This window comes from Haliotis rubra, unplaced genomic scaffold (genome assembly GCF_003918875.1).
Source record: "Haliotis rubra isolate DU_JTF1 unplaced genomic scaffold, ASM391887v1 Scf68, whole genome shotgun sequence".
Lineage (NCBI taxonomy): Eukaryota > Metazoa > Mollusca > Gastropoda > Lepetellida > Haliotidae > Haliotis > Haliotis rubra.
The window spans coordinates 1,841,618-1,857,566 of NW_025767390.1; the positions used below are offsets into that span (position 1 = coordinate 1,841,618).

The window sequence follows — 15,949 nt, forward strand, 5'->3', positions numbered from 1 at the left end:
ACTGCACAGAACAATATGCGTACTGCAGAAATGTGTTCAAAGAAAACAAACTCGAAGTTAGTGCACCATATTTATTCGTGTATATGTCATCAAGTTTACATTCATCAACATCAACATTTATATCGTCATATCATCAGTCAATCCAACTAATCACAGGCACTGTTACAGTCGCTGGAGGTCAGGCTGAGGTCCCTGAAAGTGAAAATCCCCATATAGTACTTCAACACGATAATCATGTTTGTGTTTCAACAGTGCGTCTGATATGTTGATCACTTGAAGAATCAAGCCACTCCCGTAAATACTAAGTCCTCATTCAGGAGGACAAGATATCATATGTTTAATATTGTAAAGTCAGTGAACTAGCGACTTCTTTGAAATAATAGTGTTTGGAAGGACATCCAAATGGGCTTGACATGTACCTCATGAAAATCAACCAATGTGATATGAGCAAACACCAGGGTTCGCCCCTTGTAGAACTCGATATGCTGTGACCAGTAAAAAGTGGGTTATAGTATTTTAGAACGAACATATTACCTCTGATCATGGATGAATTCGTAACTCCCTCAACTGATTCTAACCCTTCTTGGTGGATTCCCAAGGGAACATCATGGAATTGACAATCCGTCTTAAAGTGTGTCACTACTGAGATCGTTTATATTGATAATTACTCATCATGGGAATCAGATGGCCAAAATGTCAGTGATGTATGACCTGTGGACTCCTGCTATTGCTGCATGTTAGCCGCTACCTGTCAATACCCAGACTATATGGGACTGTTTTGATGTCATTCCACCAGTTTTGTTTCTCTCCTATAATTACGGATAAATAGTTTATCTCGATTCAACAACTTCTTTTATTGCTTGGCGAAAAGGCCACCGAACTTTGTAGTAAAATATCTTACTGGCAAAGCATCTTGTCCCTGACGCAGTTGTCACACACGACAGAACCGTTGGAGATGCAGTAGGGTCCTTCAAGGTAGCTGAAGCAGTCCTCGGAGCAGGAGAAGGCGTTCATGCGAGCCTCTGACACCTGGTAGGCGGCTGGTGATATTGAATTTTTAAAATGGGTATTTTCAGATTGCCTTTCAGAAAGACTGATGCTTTTGTAGCATAAATTATATTTTCATCGAACTCACTAATCGATTATTTTGTCAGTGCTTGCTATGTTCTCGTTATTTGGATTATTTTCTCGATGCATCGAGTATTTTCTTGTTAGTTCAAGTTCCTTTCAAAAGCACGAAAATTCGAATTTCTTTCGAAGACTTGAAATTTCGAATGTTTGAAAGAAACTGGAAGTAACGAGAATATACTGGAAGGAAAGAGAAAATAATCGAGTACAGGAAGCACGTGGGTAAGAATACACCCATTTTGGTGGCAGAGTTTCTTGTTGTTCAATTACATAACACCCTGTCTATAACAATTAGAAACATCCGTTAAGGCAAGGTCCATTATTCTGTACCATGATTATCGGTTTATGCCAATAGTGGTGATACCAGGATTTTGCCAAAAGTTGAAAATATCCTGCCCCACCAATGAACTTCGTCATAAACTCGTTCGCAAAGGCACGTCAAGTGTTCATTGAACAAACATGGGAATAAACATACTACAAGGGAATAGCACTGGGCAAATTTGGGAAGGACCTCACAAGGTGTACAATGAAGCATTTCGAAAGCCAAAGTAAGGAATTGAATGCTGTAACCCTGATCTGAACTCGGTTTTAAAAATGAAAAGGCTTTGCAATAATACACATACTTGATTGAAGGAAGACCTGTTATATTTTCTTTCTTGAAAAACGTTTGCACTCACCGAATCCAACAAGAACGAGGAGGACGAGGACCTTCATAATGATGTTCAGAGTATCTGCTGCTGACGGAGTTGGCTGGCGTATGAAGTCGAGTCGGTTGAATGTGCTGGAATAGAAAATTCAAGCTTCTTTTATACACATTCTGCTAATTAGTTTATCAGAAATTACAGATTAAGTATGCTAATAAAAACACAATTATCAATATTATACAGTCAAAAATCAGCATGAGGTCACGCTCCCTGCCGATCACTTGACATGATAATTTGATATCCTCACACATGGTCAACATTTATATGCATGCACCTCCTTAAACACCTCCCACTTAACCCCGCTACAATTCTGCCCCGTGAATTACCCCTTCTCTTGTAACGAATTGTGCTAATTGCTGCTTTGCAAAATCTGCAATGCTTAAAACGAAATTTGAAGTAGAGTCAGGTTATTTAGAGGTTTTGAGGCGGGTAAGTTCTTTATCCTTTCAGAGAGAGTTGTTGGTGTTTAGTCGAGGATCATTGTTTTATATTTCATATGTTTAATTGGAAGTGAATAAGTTATTTAATAATAATAAGTGATACTTTAGTTATCTGTTAGGTCGTATAAAATGATAGACACACTGAAAAATTGGTTCTGGTGATAAGATTAACTGAGAAATGTTTGGATCCCTTTATATCTCTATGTCAGAGTTACAATCTGCAATCAGCATTCTAGTATGTAAGAAATTTGTGTTCTAACAAGATATAGACATGACTAAATTAAGGGGCGTTTTGGAGTGATATGTCGTCTTTTATGAAACGTGTTAAATAGTGAGTGAGTAAGTTTAGCTTTACGCTACTTTTAACAACAATCCAGCAATATCACGGGGGTGGACACCAGGATAGGGCTTCACACATTGTACCAATTTGGGGAATCGAACCCAGGTCTTCGGCCTGACGAGTGTATGCTGTAACTACTTTGCTACCCCACCGACCCTGATAAATAGTGACTGAAAGCATAAGAGGCAGTTCCAATGAGAAAAGTCAGGAAATCATAAGTTAAGCCTCGAATATGTCAGTTTTATTGCGACTGCAACACGTTCTAGTGTATTAATACACATTGACAATTGTCACCAAATGACTGTGATATAATTGGCCACGCATCCCACTTGTTTTAAAACTATTTGCATGGCAATAACATGTCTACCTATAAGACTACGGTAGCGAACATGTAGATGGAGTAAAAGATTTTCACATTGCCTTAATGGCAATAGATTAAAGATATAAATGTCAGCGAACGTACAATATAAAAGCCATGAAAAATGTCTAATCCATAGGGAACGTCTGCAAACAGCGGGACTTTTTTGTAACATTCCCCCCACAGCAACATAAAAGATTCATTTGAAAACTCCGGAATCAAATGAGGCAGCAATCAATCTCAGAAAATAGCGCAATCAAGATAGATTTAAACCTTTTTACATTTCACACATAAAACTAACAATCATATATGTTTCTGGAGTGCATGTTGAATTATCAAGTATAATTTTGTTCATTTATGAACATGATTTATGTGGAAGGAAGGAACGAATCGATTTACTGTAGAAGCATAAATCTTAATCTGTTTTGTTTTTGTTTTGTTTTTTATTTCTTTTTCCTTTTTTTTATTATTGTTTTGGGGGTTTTTCGGTTTGTTTGTTTGTTTGTTGTTTGGTTCGGATTTATTATTTTGTTTCTTGTGGCTTTTTTAGAACATATTTTAATACCTCACTTCGTTGAAAACCGCACTAACTGATATCCCAGCTATATGCTAGCGGCCTGTAAACAACTGAATCTTCTTCTGACACATTAGGGGACGGTGGGGTAGCCTAATGGTTAAAGCGTTCGCCTGTCAAGCGGAATACTGATTCGATTCGACATGGGTACAATGTGGGAAGCCCATTCTGGTGTCACCTACAATGATATTGCTGGAATATTGCTAAAAGCGGCATAAAACCATACTCACTCACACACTAACAAAATCAGTGATTGATGTTATGAGCAACGACCCAAGCCGTAGGGGTAGGACGATGCGGACCTGAAAAAGCACGAACCTGAACACGCGATTCGTTGAGTTTCCCTTCACAACAAACAAAGTCTGTTAGAAACCTTTTAAAAATCAGAACAGAAATAGAGGTATCGTAATCCTAAAAATCAGCTGGAGTCCATATTCAGAGACATTCTGATGTTGCCCTACGCGATAGCGCTGGAATATTGCATAATTGTTAAAACCATACTCACTCACTCACATATTCTGGGGCATGCGCCATTACTTCAATAGTATAGAAAGTAATGAAGAATTTAGTTGTTAAATGTATGCTGAATATACAACAGCTAGTATATGTATCAACTCTATCTTACAATATAGTCAGATGTAGTGTGTCGGTCAATGGCGTTGACCTATGGATAAATTCCATGCAAAGCAACCCGCCCTCAGCATGCAGGAGCGTAAATTACCACCAACCTCATCAAATCATTTGGCAATGAATGGCCTCAACACTTCAAGTGAATATCTATTCAATTTTGTTCTTCATCTAAAACCACCGTTATGCTTATGACTCATGGAAAGGACTGGATTTAAGATGATAATGGATCTTTTATTTTTCAAAATATCCTTGACAATCTGGTTGCGGTAAAATGTAATAATACTGTGGTAAAGCCTAATGCTGAGATATTTTGAACGAATGTTTTTTAATATATTTAGAAGCAAACGTTATTGCATTGGCAATCTTGTGAATGAGTTGGTAGATTTAAACCAGAGAAAGTATATATGTGTCAAAATGATCGGAGAAACGCAACCAAGACGGTTTTGTTCGAATTTTGCACCAAGCATAGCATATTTGGGAACAATAGTCAGTAATATGCACTTTAAAATGCTTATTACTTTCAATGCAATCGTAAGAGGCCCCACACACACCTATTAATCGTTAGGGAACAAGTTCGTCATGCCAAACCTCGGGTAAAATGACAGATAGAGAGCTGGTGGTATGATTCATTCTGTTACCTCGCAGATTCCTTGTCAATTTGACGTCCATACAAACACCATCTGGCACTGTCTGGTGATGCCATGACGAAAGCAAACAGAAACACTAATCGTCTGAATGTCAACTGTCCACTATCACGTCAAGTCACGAAAGTCCAACTCTGCTTATTAATTTTCGGTTGGTTACTTAATACTGGTAACATTTTAACGTTCTTAAAGTTCAAAGTTCTTATTTTTCTTGTTTCATAGCTGATTAAATTCCGTGATTGTAAGTTTCTCTGTATCTCCTTTTTAACCTATTTCATGAACATCATATCAAGTATGCAATGTTCCCATTGTTTTCCTGTGATGTCTAATGTTTTCTAAAACGTAAAGACACGTTCCTTTCCCCGCTGATCAGATTGTCTTGAGAAGCCGGATCAGCTGGCAAAAGTTTGTGCAATACCGAGATTTTAGGCTGTTCCTTTTAAACTTACGAACATATGGAAGCGCTGAAGGGACCTGATGAAATAAAACTTATCTTGAGCGCACGAGTTAGTATATTGAGTGCACAAGTTAATATATTAAGCGCACAAGTTAATATCTTGAGCGCACAAGTTAGTATGTTGAGCGCACAAGTTAACATCTTGAGCGCACAAGTTAATATCTTGTGCGCACAAGTTATTACCTTGAGCGCTCAACTTCGTGATTAGCATCAAATGGCATTAAAGGAACGCACATTTGCTTGACTGCTGGCTAAAATGTACAAACTTATATCCTTTTTGGAAGATTTCAAACGATGCAAAGTCGGAGCTAACTAGGTGGTTATGATGAGACTATGTAAAAGTATGCAAATTTATCATGAATATTGATAATGTTGTTCACACTCAGTTTAGCTATGTTGACTGGTGAACAAGCCATGAGAATGTCTGTTTTGTTATTGTTTAGTTTGAGTTTACTGGCGGTCATCCATGTCTTCACATTCCCTAAACACACTTACTTCTTCAACTTGTGATTTTGCATCATTGACATTGAGGTTTCTTTAAAGTTGAGTATCATCAGCATAACAATGATGTAAGATTTTATGCGGAGTAATAAGGTCCCCGAGACTGCTAGTGTAGAGAGTGAATATCCTCGGTCCCAATACGGAACCTTACATGAAACGTTGCGTGTCTGAGATCTAATATTTTGGATGAGCACAAACTGAGATCGATCTGATAGGTATGAGGAAAACCATCTTAGAACAGAGTCGCCTAATCCAAAAAGGTTTTGCAGACAATCAAGAAGCTGTTTGTGATCTATCGTATCGAACGCTGCCGATAAATCAAGATGGACAAGTACACAAAGCCTGGCCAGAGTCTACCGTTCCAAGCAGAGTGTCCATTACATGAAGTAAAGTTGACTCAGTGCTGTGATTGCTTCGATACGTTGACTGGAATTCTTCATATAGACTGCGTTTTTTCAAATGAGCAGTAAGGCGGGTCTTCATAGCCTTTTCCAGCACCTTGGACACAAAGGACACAATTAAAATGTTTTAAATTTTATTACTAGTTTTTATATTTCCAACTGTGATAAACTGCTAGTAGTTGTTTTACTGTCCTTCGTTGACAGGTTTTTATAATTTACCTATAATTATTATAAATATATAACTTGATAAAGTCACGATATGGCTGAAATACTGCCGATGTGACCTAAAATTTTAACTCACTCACTCACTCACTCACTCACTCGCATGACGCTCTATAAACATGAAATAGAATCGATTGTTCCTCAAAAGTTGTGAAATGCAGACCCAAAGGCTGGAGCTGCTGCAAACTTAGGTGATGTATTTGGACAGTTGAAAAGGGAAAGTCATCTCTCTCGTAGAGTGCTGTCAACAGTTTTTGGCACTTTGAATCTTATTGTATAGATCTGAAGATGACACAACTAAGGCGGTTGTAGTAGTCGCCCTGCTTCGTGTTCAGTGGGAGGGAATTGGCAATTTTACTGGGGTTTCGTTTTGGGATTTTTTTTATAGAAAAAGCTTTAACTAAAACTTCAAAATCGTATTACTTTGTAATGTTATTAACAGGAATGCCCATGTAAATTCTAGGAACATGACACTGAAAAACCAACAATGACACAATTCCAGAACAATTCTTTGAGTGTTTATTTGTTATAAATTCATTCTGTTTAAAATGAACATGAAGTACTACCTCAGAAATTAGCGACATTCTTTCTCGTGTCAGGTAACCATTTCTATCATGAGGCAATTAAAAGTTTTGAGCGCACATATATCAACAGAGACCAATCACAGGAAAGTGTTATGTTAAAAGACCGTGACAGCATAAACAGTTGTTAATCACTGTAATGAACCTGTTGAGAATGCATTGATGAAGATAGCATGTAATTACAGATGTGAATTATGCAAATATCTTTGTGAGTGACATTAGGGTAGTTGCATATATCTTGCCCTTCCAATGTTTGAGTTGCCTCTTTATGTCGCACCTCGAAACAGTAAAAATTAATTTATATGGACAAACAAATATTGCAACGCTTGGGGCAGTTTTTCACTAATGACTATTAAAGTACAAAGTTATTACGGTTACACAGTTACTACAGATGGCTATGAAATATGTAAAAAAAAGAGCCACTGTACCAAACATATTTTCTACATTCACAGGTTTTGGCAGCAACATACTTTTACCTGATTTCCGTTCACTCATCGTACTCATTATTTACAGGCTGTCGTCTCGCACAAGGAATATGTCTGAATGTAGCGTTAAACAAGTAAAAGTATCTGCTACGGCTTAACCGAAATGTAAATAGCCCAGGTATAAACATTGCCTGTAAGGCATGATCTAATGTTCGACCAATGACTTGTTGTAATATACTCTTTAAATATTAGAGGAACTGAACTTTGAATTTGGATAGGAAGTATAAGCGTTAAAAAAACTTTCAAAGACAGACATCTTATGAACGCACAACCATTCCTCTTTATCACCACCCCTAAACGCAACGCAAGGGATGCACAAGGCAGTTGCCCCAGACACCTGCATGGGGTGTCATTCGTGATTTTGATGGTTTTCTTCCATCACACAGTTGTTCGTGTTTCTTTCTTGTAAGGTTTTTGTTGTTGTTTGACAATAAAAATCGTACACCTGCAACTTTCACGCCATACACCAATCATCTTTCAAGAGCGATTACTGCAAAAACATCTTTGGTCATAAGGAAATCCAAGTGGTGATCCACACTCAAAACATTCATTGTTATCATATCAACATTGATTGACTTAAAAATCGAGTTCCCCGACTTTTTTTAAGAGTATACGGTCGTGAAAATAAAAGACGGAATGATTGTCAGTTGTAATCCTCCCACCTCAAATCTGGGTTTGAAGCCGATGCTTTAGTTCCTGGTCGAGATGTGACTTAACAATCGTAATCCGGCTCACTGGCATATGAGATGTTACAGTTTGGGCATCCAGTATGTTGCTAAACACGTTTGAAGCAAATTCTTATTTTATCTTCCACCACATTCTGTACACGGATGTACTAGTTAGCGACAGCAATAAAAGTGACAAACACCTTTCCATATCCATAACTTTGAAAATACAAAAACGATTCCGAGGTGTTCGCATCACAAACACATGCAAAAGCAGGTCAAGTGTTCACCCGAACAAAAACGGAACACATGGAATAAGTCGAAATAAACAAATGAACCAGACATCTTTTTTGGTCACTGATCTTTTTAATTTCAAAAGGTCCAATATGTCTACATAGATCGTCAACACTGCACAGAACAATATGCGTACTGCAGAAATGTATTCAAAGGAAACAAACTCGAAGTTAGTGCACCATATTTATTCGTGTATGTGTCATCAAGTTTACATTCATCAACATCAACATTTGTATCGTCATATCATCAGTCAATCCAACTAATCACAGGCACTCTTACAGTCGCTGGAGGTCAGGCTGAGGTCCCTGAAAGTGAAAATCCCCATATAGTACTTCAACACGATCATCATGTTTGTATTTCAACGGTGCGTCTGATATGTTGATCACTTGAACAATCAAGCCACTCCCGTAAATACTGTAAATAATGTGTGATATTTTAAAGTCAGTGAACTAGTGAGTTCCTAGAAATATTGTCTGGTTGCACATCCAAAATGGGTTTGACATGTACCCTTATGAAAATCAACCACTGTGATATGAGCGAACACTTTAACTACCAGGAGTCGCCTCTTTAAGAATTCGACAGGTTGTGGCCAGTTCTATTGCTCAATGCAAAGAAGACAACGCAAGTGCGTTATAGTATTTTGGAACTAACATATCACCTCTGATTATGAATGGATTCTTAATTCCCTTAAGTGAATATAACTCCTCTTTCTGGATTCTCAGGGGAACATCGCGGAAGTGACAATCCGTCTTAAAGTGCGTCACTATTGAGATCGTTTTTATCGATAATTACTCATTATGGCTAAAATGTCAGGGATATGACCTGTTGGCAATAGGTCGATCTCGACTCCTGTTATTGCTGCATGTTCCCTGCTATCCGTTAACCCCCATAATATGTGGGACTGTTTTGGTGTCATTCCACCTGGACAGATCAAGTTGGAATTCAAAACAAATGACATGCACCGGACCCGCTACATGTGTGATATATGTATTTCTTCTTTGATTGGCATTCTAGAAGTTGGGTAGATGAAGAAGGAGGACTATTTTTATGGATATACAATTTCTTTATTCCATACAGGCGACGTTTCGACATAGATTCTAATGTCGTTGTCAAGCAAGTGTCACCCCTTGCTGACAACATTAGAATCTATGTCGAAACGTCGCTTATATGGAATAAAGAAGTTGTATATCCATAACAATAGACCTCATTCGTTTGATATTTGTAATTGGGTAGAACTTTATGCTGGAATCCCATTATCACTTAAAACCCACGATTCACGAACCAAAAGAAAATTAGATGGATAAAATGGTAGAATATTGTTTTCTCCTACAATTACGGATGAATAGTTCATCTCGATTCAACAAGAATTCTAGTGTCAGACCGTCTGATTGTACTGCTTGGCGAAAAGATCACAGAACTCTGTAGTAAAATATCTTACTGGCAAAGCATCTTGTCCCTGACGCAGTTGTCACACACGACGGAGCCGTTGGAGATGCAGTAGGGTCCTTCAAGGTAGCTGAAGCAGTCATCGGAGCAGGAGAAGGCGTTCATGCGAGCCTCTGACACCTGGTAGGCGGCTGGTGATAGAAACAGAGCTTGCTAATGTGTGTGCCCAAACAACAACTTCACTCTCTTATTGTATTTTTAAAGTGGGTATTTTCAGATTGCCTTTCAGAAAGTCTAATGCTAACACTTTTGTAGCATAAAATATATTTTTCAGCGAAATTACTCACTGCAGCGATTATTTAGTCAGTGCTTGTGATTATGCTCTCGTTATTTTTATTATTTGTTCTCGATGACTCGAGCATATTTTTGTTAGTTCAAGTTCCCTTCAAAAACACGAAAATTGAAGTTTCTTTCAAAAACTTAATATTTCGATGGTTTGAAGTAACGAGAATATACTGGAAGCAACGAGGAACTAATCGAAGTAACGAGACATTTCATTTATCATAAGAGTACAGGAAGTACGTGGGTAAACATACTCTAATTTTGATCTTCCGTTAAGGCAAGGTCCATTATTCTATACTTCTGACTGACTGACTGAGTTTTGGTTTTACGCCACTTTTAGCAATATTCCAGCAACAACACCAGAAATGGGCTTCACACATTGTACCCATGTGGGGATTCGAACCCGGGTTTTCGGCGTGACGAGCCAACGCTTTAACCACTAGGCTGCCCCACCGCCCCATTCTATACTTAATATACCATGGTCATCTGTTTATGTTAATAGTGGTGATACCGGGATTTTGACAAAAGTTGAAAATATCCTGCCCCACTAGTAAACCTGGTCATAAACTCTTGCAAAGGCACGTCAAGTGTTCACTGAGCAAACATAGGAATACCAGTTATTATACAACAAGGTAATAGAACCGGGCAAATTTGGGAAGGACCTAGAGGTCTACCATTTAGCATTTTGAAAGGTGAAGTAAGGAAATGAATTATATTCTGTAACCCTGACCTAAACTCAGTTTTGATAATGAAAACGTTTTGCAATAATCCCCATATTTGATTGAAGGGAGACCTGTTACATTTTTCACTCTTGAAAAACATTTTAACAAAGTATAAAGCATTGCACTCACCGAATCCAACAAGAACGAGGAGGACGAGGACCTTCATAATGATGATGTTCAAAGTAGCTGCTGCTGACGGAGTTGGCTGGCGTATGAAGTCGAGTCGGTTGAATGTGCTGGAATAGAAAATTCAAGCTTCTTTTATATACATTCTGCTAATTAGTTTATCAGAAATTACAGCTTAAATATGCTAATACAAACACAATTATCAATATTATACAGTCAAAATCAGCATGAGGTCACGCTCCCTGGCGATCACCTGACATGATAATTTGATATCTTCGCACATGGTCAACATTTATATGCATGCTCCTCATGAAACACCACCCACGTAACCCCCTACAATTCTACCCCGTGAATTACCCCGTCTCTTATAACGAATTGTTGCTAATTGCTGCTTTGCAAAATAAGTCATGCTTAAAACGACATTTAAAGTAGAGTCAGGTTATTTAGATGTTTTCAGGCTGGTAAGTTCTTTATCCTTTCTGTGATATTTGCTGGTGTTTAGTCGAAGAATCACTATTTTATATTTCATATGTTTGGTTGTTGTAATAAGGTTGTTGTGATAGATTACCTGAGAAATGTTTTCATCCCTTTATATCTTTATGCCGGAAATACAATCTGCAATCAGCATAAATTGTCATTTAGGAAACTTGTTAGACAGTTGGTGAGTGAGTTAGTGAGTTAAGATTTGTAGTCACATCGGCAGTATTTCAGCCATATCGTGACTAGATCAAGTTATAAATATATTAACAATTTAAAGTAAATTATAAAATTCTGTCAACGGACAGTAAAACAACTACATTATCACAAATATAAATTTAAAACTGGTAATTAAATCTAAAATATTTTAACTATACATGACAATACAGTATAGATACAGGCTATTGATTGCCAACCACTGAAGGTAGTTCACCATACTAGGGACCATGGGACCATTTGCTGTTAGATAGTGAGTGCGTGAGTCTAGTTTTACGCTGCTTTAAGCAATATTCCAGCAATATCACGGCGGGGGACACCAGAAATAGGATTCACACATTGTACCAATGTGGGGAATCGAACCCGGGTCTTTGGCGAGACCAGTGGATGCTGTAACCACTAGACTACCCAACCGCCCCCGATTAATAGAGACTGAAAGCATAAGAGTCAATTTCATTGTGAATTGTCAGTAAAGTATTTATTTACTGTTATTATTATTATTATTGGATATTTATATAGCGCACATATCCACGCACCAGTGCATGCTTAAGGCGCTGGTATTTTTTCCCTCGATCATAATACCGATTGGATTCCCTACATGAGTACAATTTGTGAAGCCCACTCTGGTGTCCCCTACCATGATATTTCTGGAATATTGCTAAAAGCGGCGTAAAACCATACTCACTCATACACTAACAAAATCAGTGATTGATGTTCTGAGCAACGATCCATGCCGTAGGGGTAGGACGATGCGGAACTGAAAAAGCACCGAACCTGAAAACGTGATTCGTTGAGTTTCCCTTCACCACAAACAACCCAGCTAACACAAAACGTTTCTAAAACGGTTTTAGTGGTTTCTTATGGAAATGTTTCATGAAAACGTTTTGATAATGTTTTTAAAACGTTTTTTTAAACATTATTTTGAAACGTTATGAAAACGTTTAGAGTAACGTTGTTAAAATGCTATCAAGAAACAAAATCCAAACGTCTACACACCAACGTTTTAGAAACGTTATGGAAACGTTGGCGAAGGTTTCCCAAAAGTTTGATTGAAACCAAATCACAACGTTACAAGATCGTTAGTGGAACATTTTGAGGTTAAATTTTCCTCATAAGTATGTATCCGTCCACTACAGGAATGTACATTAACTTGAAAATAATAGTCATGAAAATACACCTGTACAAAAATATTTGTGAGAAAACTTGAAAAGTGTTTTGAACATTTTGTCAAGTGGAATAGTATGTCATGTGTTTCATTACTATCATTTATTTCTGTACTGTACTATTTACTACAGATCCAACATTGTACTGTATTAAGTTCAGCCTTTTCTGCGTGGACAACTGGCTATCTATTGTATGGTTTCAGCTTACAGGAATGTTTCCAGATACTTTGTCAGGTCAGAGCAGGAAACCATGCATTCAAAATCGGACTCTGTACATAGCAGGCGGGAAGTTCCATCACATTGCTGGATGTAGAAGACGGTACATTTTACTTTAGTGACAAGACGACAGATTTCTAAAAGGAGGTATGTATATTCACATTATTGTTCTTCAGTTCAAATTCTATTTATTGCCTTGTGAACATTCATCCTTTGTTTGTAACTGTACGTATTCCTATGATATTTTCTCAACATATGTGTGATAGGTATTACTTGTGGCATAAAATCTTTGTGACGTAGTGTTAGAATGAGTGTTTACTACATGAGCATCAATGTTCACAAGATCAAAATCAATAGTACAAGCAAAATGAGATAGCCTGTTTATATATGTTTGCAGAGTGGTAAATTAATAAATGCACATTCATATCCAAACTATGTCACAGTGTATCTGTGTTTGTGATATCAATTAAATTACAAAGAAACGTCGACTTTTAACTTAGCTATAATATTACCATTTATTAAATGACCAAAGTGTTGACATGTGTTCAAATATAGGAATTTTCCCTGTCTCTTCTGCCCCGTATCCAATCTGCCGACACGGATTTGGTCACGTAGACACTCTTGCTTATCAGCGATGTACAGGAACTCGGGGGATAATATTGCATTCGAGTCGGTGACTCCAGCTCGTTATTTTATAGCAAACAATACGTCACTTCCCTAACAACCAGACCATGATTCCTCACAACAAATGTCAGCCCCCTCATAAGTAAATGTAGTATGCGACTTTTAAACAAGAGATGAAGATGAGTCATGAAGAAATACTTTTAAATAAAAGTTCATCCTGCCGTTAAAAGGCAAGTTATCATGTATAACTTGGGCCAAATGTAAGAAATACACAATATTCAGTTCCGTACAACTATTGTGAGTAACAACTTCCTTATGTAAATGATCCCCGTATTTTGGGAAAGTATCATACAATATAATCAGATGAAATCACTTGCACAGTTTGACAAATTGTTTTTATTTGGTTGGTAATAAATTCCCATTGCATATGATTAATGGTCTACTGAGGTTGATTGATCTGTATTCATTTTGTAAGTTTGCGATAAACACAGGTGGGAATGTGTACTCTTCAACATAGCTTCACGACACAGAAACATGTAGCAGTAATTTAGCATCATCAAGAGTGAAGTGACAGTAAATAGTCATAGAATTTCTTTGTGTTTATTTCAGAAGCAAACACAGACGCAAGAAAAGCCCGATGACAAAGATGACTGATTATTTTCCATATGTATTGATGAAATGAAGTATTCTTTTAAACATATCATTGTTTTGTTTTCATTTTCACTAATAATAACGGATGACATGATTAACAAATTTACTTCAAAACACATAGTGTTGGTAAACTAGCCTTGCAACGATATCAGAACATGATATCTTCACTGATATCTCTACAATCGCAATAAGGTTCAACCCAAACGTTTTGGCAACCCCATGGAAAAACGTTTTCAAAACGTTTTTAGAAGGTTTCTAATGTTTCTCGCCAACGTTTCGTCAAAACTGTTTTAAAACGTACAAAATACACAACAAAATAAGGTTTTAAAAACGTTTTTTTGAACGTTTTTAAAACCATACGGAAACGTTTTCTTAACGTTTTCAAAACGTTTCTTTGTTAGCCTGGAATGTCTGGTAGAAACCTTTTAAACATGGGGTGGTAATCCTAAAATTCAGCTGGAATAAATATTCAGAGACATTTCTGGTGTTGCCCACCGTGATATCGCTGGAATATTGCTAAAATCGGCGTAAAACTACACTCACTCACTCACATATTTAGCGGCATGCACAATTATTTCATATGTTTAGATAGTAATGAAAAAATTAGTTGCCAAACAATAGTGCTGAATATACCACATTGTGTAATCCTACCACAGCTAGTACATGTATCAACTATATGTTATCACTTAGTCAGATGTAGTGTGCCGGTCAATGGCGTTGACCTATGGATAAATTCCATGCAAGAGAGCCAGCCCTCAGCATGCTGGGACGTAATTAACCACCAACCTCATCAAATCATTAATGTATTAACCTACAAACTGTTTTTTAATAAATGGTTTCACCCCATCAAGTGAATATCTATTCAATTTGGTTCTATATCTAAAAGCGCCGGTATCCTTTTGACTCATGGAAAGGACTGGATTTAAGATGATAATGGACCTGTTATTTATTCAAAATATACTTGACAATCTGGTTGCGGTAAAATGTGATAACACTGTTTTAAAGCATAATACTGAGATGTTTTGAAAGAATGTTTTAATATGTTTAGAGGCAAACGAGTACATTTTTAAAAGTCTGAGACAAAGAATGCGTCAAAATGGTCAAAGAAACGCAACCATGAAGTTTTTGTTCGAATTTGCATCAAGCATTACGTATTTGAGAACAATACACTTTACAACGCTTTTTACTTTCACGCAATGCAGTCTTAAAGGGGCACTGATCCCGAGCGATAAATGTTTCTCGCCAACAGTCTAATTACGAAACCAAGCTGAAAGCTGGTCATAACTGCTCCCTCGACCGTGACACGGGGACTTTGCTACTGTCCACCTGGGCAGAAATTCTTCAACCTAAACAGTGGGACATTAGGAAGAGTGGATGCCAATCAGATACCGTTTTTTAAGAAATACAGTTCGCTCTACCACCATGTATAGTGTAATAAAGCACACTTACGCCCTGAACTATTATAGTTAAAGCACGAGGACGCTTGCTTTAACTATAAAGCAGGGCGAAAGTGTGCTTTATTACATTATACATGGTGGTAGAACGAACTGTATTTCTTTTCTAAGATGCCAAATTTAAATATAATACTTTCTAAGGATAATT

At 37.4% G+C, this 15,949-nt stretch overlaps 1 long non-coding RNA gene across 1 annotated transcript; it reads right to left on the bottom strand.

Moving 5' to 3' along the window:
* Positions 1-9,859: 9,859 nt before the first annotated feature.
* On the bottom strand, positions 9,860-11,092 carry LOC124257969. Its single transcript, XR_006893472.1, has 2 exons — positions 11,004-11,092; positions 9,860-9,983 (listed from the first exon to the last, which is right to left on the bottom strand). It is a non-coding gene; the product is annotated as an uncharacterized LOC124257969 (long non-coding RNA).
* Between the last annotated feature and the right edge of the window lie 4,857 nt (positions 11,093-15,949).